The sequence below is a fragment of the Bos indicus x Bos taurus genome, chromosome 26 (assembly GCF_003369695.1).
Source record: "Bos indicus x Bos taurus breed Angus x Brahman F1 hybrid chromosome 26, Bos_hybrid_MaternalHap_v2.0, whole genome shotgun sequence".
In the NCBI taxonomy this organism is placed as follows: domain Eukaryota; kingdom Metazoa; phylum Chordata; class Mammalia; order Artiodactyla; family Bovidae; genus Bos; species Bos indicus x Bos taurus.
Genome location: NC_040101.1, coordinates 574,793 through 582,165, shown reverse-complemented (window position 1 = coordinate 582,165; position 7,373 = coordinate 574,793). Strand labels below are relative to the sequence as shown.

Here is a 7,373-nt window from a genome sequence, read left to right as displayed (position 1 = left end):
AGTCCTTTATCAGATGTGTCCTTTGCAAACCTTTTCCCGCAGCTGCAGCTTCTTTTCTCAGTTGTTCACCTGGTCGTTAGCAGAGCCGAAGTCTTTAATTTTAATGAAGTCCAGCTTATCAATTATTTCTTTCTCGGATTGTGCTGTTGGTGCTGTATCTAAAAAGCCGTCACCAAACCTAAGGGCCTTCTCAGCCTGAGGGGGGCGGGCCGAAAGGGCAGGGGCTGCAGGTCCGTGGAGAACAGAGCCCTGCTGCCATCAGCCGGTCCGCGTGCAGCCCCAGGGCCCTGCAGGAGGGGAGCCCCTCCAGCTCCCGGCTCCCCCCACCCGCATCTCCCACCGACACGCTCGTCCATGGCTTCAGAATCGTCCATCCGCCCATGGGTTAGGCCAGGCACACGAAAGCTGTGTGTGTAACTGTGTGTGTGTGTGTCTGTGTGAGTCTGTGTGTGTGAGTCTGCGTGTGTGTGTGACTATGTGTGCGTCTGTGTGTGTGAGTCTGTGTATGTGGGTGCATGTGTGAGTGTATGTGTGAGTCTGTGTGTGTATGAGTGTGTGTGTGTGACTGTGTGTGTCTGTGTATTGGGTGCATGTGTGAGTCTGTGTGTGTGTCTGCGTGTGTCTGTGTGTGTGAGTCTGTGTGAGTCTGTGTGTGTGAGTGTGTGTGTGTGATTGTGTATGTGAGTCTGTGTCTGTGAGTGTGTGTGTGTCTGTGTGTGTGAGAGTCTGTGTGTGTGTGTGTGAGTCTGTGTATGTGGGTGTGTGTGAGTGTGTGTGTGAGTCTGTATGTGTGAGTCTGTGTATGTGGGTGCATGTGTGAGTGTGTGTGAGTCTGTGTGTGTGAGTCTGTGTCTGTGTGTGTGTGTGTGAGTCTGTGTGTGTGTGTGTCTGTGTGTGTGAGTCTGTGTGTGTGTAAGTCTGTGTGTGTGTCTGTGTGTGTGAGTCTGTGTGTGTGTAAGTCTGTGTGTGTGTGTGTATGTGTCTGTGAGTCTGTGTGTGTGTCTGTGTGAGTCTGTGTGTGTGAGTCTGTGTGTGAGTGTGTGTCTGTGTGTGTGTGTCTGTGTGTGTGTGTGTGTCTGTGAGTCTGTGTGTGCGGGTCTCCCGTCCTTCCGTCCTGAAAAGCCTACAAGCAGTGCTTCCCAGGGTCTCAGTTTGGGGGAGGGTGATGGGCAGACTCCAGGCGCCGCCGTGACCCCCGCTGTCCACCATCTTGCGTGAGCCTCTCCCGTCGGGTGTGTGTCTGGGGGTTGGCCTGGAGCTGGCCCCACCCTGCCTGACCCCCCACAGATGAAGGGGTGCTGTGGACCCCCGTCCGGGGGCTGTGTCTCTCCAGATACGCCCATCGCAGCTCATGTTTCTGGCAAACCCCGGATGAACCGGGCAGTTTCCAGCCGTGGGGGAGCCCAGCTGGCCCGCTGCGCCTCCTGGGGCTCTGTGGAGAGGGGACAGGATCTCCCCTCTCTGGGGGCTCCATTCTGGCTCCTGGGAGCAGCCCCCTCGCTCGCGGGGTGACTCCCCCCAGGCGAGGGGCGGGGGCAGGAAGCCCCTCCCTAGGCTGGTGCCCGCCCTGTGAGCATGCCGGGCATGGAGGGTCCCTAGGAGCCTGGGGCTCAGGCACCGTCTGGTCCAGGCCTCTAGGTGGGCTGACCGCGGGCCTGTCCCACTTCGGGGAGCTGGCTCTGTGTGCTGGGACGGGAGGGGCGGCCGTGAGCAGTCGAGGGGTCCCTGCTGTGCTGGGACAGGTCTCTGCAGGCTGGTGACGTCCCTGGGGGCCCGGAGTAAGGCGAGATGAGGCGGTGAGTGGCCCTGCCAGCACCGTCTGTGCGAGTCTCCCAGGCCTGTGTTCCCGGATGGGCCTGGAGCCCCCAGGCCCCTCTCCCCTCAGGAGGCACCTGGGGTCCCCGCACCTTGACTTTGTGCTGAGGCCCAGGAGGCTGGTCTCAGAAGGCACTTCGCTGTCTCTGGGAGAGCTGAGTGGGACTCGGACCCTCTGCCAGGGTTCCGGTGATGACGGCCAACCGGGGGGTACGGGCGGCCCGGCTGGCCTTTCTCCACTGAGCTCACTCTGGTGGGTGTTTCCAGAAGCGCCGGCACGCACACGCGATCGCTGTCCCTGTCCCCTGAGGCCCAGGACAAGCCCTGAGAACACCTCATTCCCCGACTACAAGCCACGACTAAGATCGGCTTCAAAAAACATGAACTGGGCCATGCGTCGGGGGTGGGGTCCGATCCCACAGAGCCCGGGGCCGTCAGCACGCCCCCGAGGCTCGGACTGTGGCCAGCGCACCTGAGCGTCTGACTCTGCATCGAAGTGTTTGTGCGAAGCTCAGCAGAGGTTTCTGAGGAACAGGAATGTCAACAGCCACCCGCCCCGCCGACCTGCCCGTGGTGCCTCGATGTAGCTCAGCCACTGCACCTCAGGCCTGGCCCTTCAGCTGCAGCCACGTGGTCGAGTGAGGGCACACACCATCCCCAGCCCTGCACCCCCCAGCCCCCGCCAGCCCCCTCACTGAGCTCCGACCCTGGCTGTCTCCTCCAGGCCCCCCTCCCCTACCCCCCTCACCCCTTCTGGTCACTGTCCGGACCTGGGGCTGCCTTCTCGCCCTCCCCTGCCCACTTTCCAGGCCCCCTGAGGAAGAGAACCACTGGCCGTGGCCCTCACCCGGCCTGCTCCCTTCTCCCCACACCCAGGACCCCGAACAGGGGACGGCCGGAGCCGAGGGTGGACGCAGGCCAGGTGCCAGGCGTAAGAAAGCCGGGTCAGTCTTGGTGGGAGTGGAGCCCCTGGAGGGATGGCCAACACTGTCAGGGGCCCAGGTCCGCCCACAGGGCCCGGCCCCGCAGGCTCCAGGAGCGGGGTCCCAGGTGAGGGGCCCTGTGCGGCCGTGCTCACAGACTGGGAAGGACTGGGAGTCTCTAGGCTCCTCCCGCCCCCGCCCGAGCGTCCCTGGCCCTGCGGGGTCACGGCAGAGCACGCGCCACCTCGCAGAGAAGGGCATCTGTCTTCCCAGGGAGTCACCTCCAGCAATGCCTGGAGGTGAGGCCGTGAGGGCCGCCAGCTGCCCATGCGCCCACCGCCGGCTCAGGCTGCGGCCTTGCTCTGGGTTTCCCTGCTGCAGTGCAGGCCTGGAGTCTTTGAACCACCCAGACAGTGTGGATTTTACGTTGGCAGGTGCTGGATATTTTTGTGATCCGGTGCATATTCTGGGTTTTGTTCTAGGATTCTATTAAATTTCTTAATCCTTGTGGATCTGGCTTCTTAAGATTTGTGTGGAGGGACCAGGGTTGTGTTTTTTCCAAGGTCCCTATTTTCCACCAGGGAACCCTTCCAAGGATCTACCCAGGGCCCAGGGGTCGCGAGGTTCTCTAATCCAGCAGGAGGGAGCCTCCCTCTAAGCTTCTCTCTGGCCCGTCCCCAACCTCGGTGGTCTCCGCACACACCTGCTGGTCAGGATCCAGGAGGATGCACGTGGAACCCCGGAAACCCTCCTGGCTCCTCTCCTTGTGCAGACACAAGCGATTCTCGGTCACAGGGGTCAGGCCGGATGGCCCACCCCCAGAGTCTCTCCCCCCAACCCTTCCCACCCAGCCCGCAGACGGGGACCCAGCCGGGCAGACCGTAATCAGGATGGATTGTTCGCAATCATGCAGCTGTGGGTAAGCTTCCCAAAATAAGGGCCTGAGGAGAGAGATTGGCAACTTAGCCCTCGGCACCAGAGAACTGGGAAGAATGGAAAAACCCAGCAGGGTCGGGGGGCGGAGCCTCTCGCCTAGACGCTGCCCTTGAGCTGCGCTACCCTGGGGACACTCTGGTCCCACTGACCACCCTCACCTGGACTTCCCAGCGCGCATAGGGCTGCGCTAGCCTCTGCTCTGACCCTCAGGTGTCCAGCCCCCGCAGCTGCTGAGGCTCTGTCCTCTCAACCCTGATCGGACGACCCCGGCCTGGACAGCGCGTCCCCGAGACCCCATCCCGAGGGCCATGGTCTACCAGGCGTTGGGACCGAGCCCAGGACGGCTGCCACCTGAGAACACTTTCTCCGCAGAGAGAACTCTCCACGGTGATGTGGAGGAAGGGGGGCCCCGGGGCTGCGATGCGAGGGTGTCACGAGTGGTGGGGACCCCCACTTTGGAGCAACCAGCTCAGCGTCAGGCCAGGCCTCCCTGAGGCTCCAGAGGAGCCAGAGGGAAGTCATGCCTTTGCGCTCAGGTCGGGCCCCAGAGCGGAAGCCCCGGTCTGCACCCAGCCTGAGCCCCTCCATGGGCTGGACGGGGCTGGGCAGCTCCTCCAAGCCCGGCCTCTCAGAGGTAAGCGATGACCCTGGGCCCTGTCTGGACACAGCCTGAGCCCCTCAACGGGCTGGGCATGAGCAGGCAGCTGTGAGCCCAGTGCGGCCAACACCCTGGACCTGATGGGGCTCCTTGCCGGGTGGGCACTGAGGGGTCCCTGCCTTCGGGGGACACTCTGACTTTGAGGTGGACACTCTGCCCCTCTCCTCAGACTCAGTTCTGCCAGCATCCACCCATGATCCTGGGCTGTGCTTGTCCGTGGCCTCTGGTCTGGGCAGTGGGTCCCTGCTCGTGGGGCCCGGGACGTGGTTCTAGGCAGAAATCACATCTTCAAACCCACATCCCTGGACAACTCCTGTGTGCACGCCAGGCCCGGTGTGCACGGGGCCCCCACACCTCATCTCCCAGGCTCGGCATGGAGTCGGGGTGGGGGGCGCCAACCTCACCAATACCAGTCAGTGCCCGTCTTTCCACATTTCCCAATCACTGCGGTTTTGACCCAATTTAGTGACCGACGATGCTGGGCACCTTTAGGGCATGTGTTGGCCATCTCCGTACCTTCTCTGATGCAACATGTATTCAAACATTTTGCTTACTTTCTATTTGGGTTGTTACTGAGTTATAGGAGCTCTTTATACATTCTGGATACAAGTTCTTCACCAGATCCATGATTTCAACGATGTCCTTCACCCTGTGCTTTTCATTTTTACATCTTTTGAAATCCAGTCTTTTGATTTTTTTAAATTATTGTGCTTTCTGTGTTGTATGCAAAAAATCTTTGTCTAACCCAAGGTCGCGAGGTCTTACTCCTGTGTTCTTGTGGAGAGTTTTATACTTTTAGTTTTTCATTTAGGTCTTTGATTCATTTTGATCAAATGCGTCTTTTTTTTAAATCCTCCTTCCCGCCCGTGGGTGCTGACTTCCCAGCATCGTCACGTGTGGAGAAGGCTGACCTCTCCCCAGTGAGTTCTGCCTGTGCCTTTGCGGGAAGTCAGCTGACGGTGAGCGTGAGGGTTTATTTCTGGACTCTGGACTCTGTCCCACTGCTCCGTGCTCTGTCCTTGTGCCGAGCCAGGCTTGACGGCTGTGGCCTCGCAGTCCATTTCTAAACTTACTTTGTTCTTCTTCGAGATTGCTTGTCCTCTCCGAGGCCTTTGCTGTCCACACAGCAGGTCCCGGTTTCAGCCTCTGCAGCTGTTTCCGGCTCTCGATGTCAGAACCTTCCTGAGCCTCTCACCGTCCCCCACCTGAGCCCGCTCAGGGTCTGGGGGTCCAGGGCTGCGATGCTCAGGGTGTTGGCCCTGTGGTGGCTGAGTGGTCACAGGGAAAGGGGCTTCTGCAGGTCAGCAGGCTGGGCTCTGGCTGTGTGCTCGGGGCTCGGTCATGGTGTCTGATGTCCCCCAGCGAGGGCCCTCGGAGAGCTGAACTTCCAGAGAGTTGGGCCACCCAGGTAAGTGGCCAAGGGGCATGCCTGGGTCATCTCACGGAAGGGCTGGGCAGGACAGGTGGACTTGAATTTTCTCCGTAAACAGCCTCAAACCACATGCCGCATGGAAGCCTCTGTGTGTGTTAAGTTGGTTCAGTCCTATCTGACTCCTTTACAGCCCCATGGATTGTAGCCCACCAGGCTCCTCCGTCTATGGGATTCTCCAGGCGAGAACACTGGGGTGGGTTGCCGTGCCCTCCTCCAGGGGATCTTCCCCACCCAGGGATGGAGCCCGCGTCGCTTATGTCTCTGGCACTGGCCGGCGGGCTCTTTACCACTAGTGCCCCCTGGCCTCCCCTTCCAGGCTGAGGCCAGCTGGGACTTGCCCCCCAGACAGAGCAACGTCCCTGCCTAGAGCCCTGGGCCAGGACCCGAGCGACGGCAGAGCGGAGCGACAGCCAGGCCCAGGGCAAGGACCCGAGCTCAGGCCCAAACGTCCTGGGCCCTCAGGGATGCAAGTGGACGCGCCCTCATCAAAGCAGCCTGTGAGAGGGCGTGCCTGCCACCAGCCGCTAACCCTCCAAACTGAAGCCATGGGCGTGCGTCCAGCCTGGCTTGACGAGCGTGTCCAGGCTGATTTATGGAAAGGAATTTCCCCACAGTACTAAAGACATATGAAGATACTTTACCCAACCTGTCCATGGTTTTAAAGGCTTCGGTGTGTCTCGTGGATGAACCTCCAGTCTCAAGCCCTGAGATGGGTGGTGGGTGTTCCAGTGTCTCCCTGGGGAGGGGCCCCCTCGATCACTCCTCTCGTCTCCAGCGATCTCAGGAGTAGCTGGATCAGCCTGGGTACCCCGGGCCTTGCTGGGATTCCCAGGGCTGCAGCATCTGTGAGGACCAGGGCTGTTGGAATTGCGTAGCAGCTGCGTTCCTGCTGACATCCTCCCCAGGGCTGGACCATCACCGGCAGGAGTAACAGAGGTTCTCCTGGAAGGGAGCAGGGTGCTGGATGGACTCCGCCTCTCCTTTATTTCTGCTTTATTTGTGGTTTTCTCTAAATTCCCATTTTGTATACTTTACTTTCAAAACACTTTAAGGGAGGTTTATAAAGGATCGTTTTTGCCTTGGAGAGAAAACAAAGCAACCTCCTGTTAAAAAGTGCCAATAAAACAGATGTCTGGCTGAACGCTGAGGATTTTCTGTGGCTAATGGATTTTAACAGCCTAGATGTAGGAAGCATTTTTGACAATTAGGTCTAAACTATTTATATGTGAAAAGCTGCCATGACAACCTGGACGCTTCCCAGAGCTGGCGGGTGAGGGAGGCAGCCGGGCTGATGTGCACGCGTTCCCCCTCCCCGCCAGGCACATGTGCCCTCCCTGGAGCCAGGACCCCCAGCTCTGCCTGTACCCAAGTTCAGCAGCAGTGTCCTGAGGCCCCCAGACAGCCGGTGGGAGGGCTCTGGCCCCCGTCCTGGGGTGGATGGACAGGCCACCCCTCCCCTGAGGCCCAGTCCATGGGTGGATGGACAGGGCGCCCCAGCCCTGAGCCCCAGGTGCTGCGAGAGCCCCCAGGGTGCTGGCGCCTGCCCTTCACCTTCACCCTGGCGGGGGCACAGTCCACTGGGTAGCCTGACCCAAACCCCTCGGGGGCC

General features: G+C 60.2%; 1 long non-coding RNA gene across 1 annotated transcript; it reads left to right on the top strand.

Moving 5' to 3' along the window:
• Window positions 1–5,084: 5,084 nt before the first annotated feature.
• Window positions 5,085–6,905, top strand: LOC113884569. Its single transcript, XR_003508913.1, has 2 exons — window positions 5,085–5,740; window positions 6,081–6,905. It is a non-coding gene; the product is annotated as an uncharacterized LOC113884569 (long non-coding RNA).
• The last annotated feature ends 468 nt before the right edge of the window (window positions 6,906–7,373 follow it).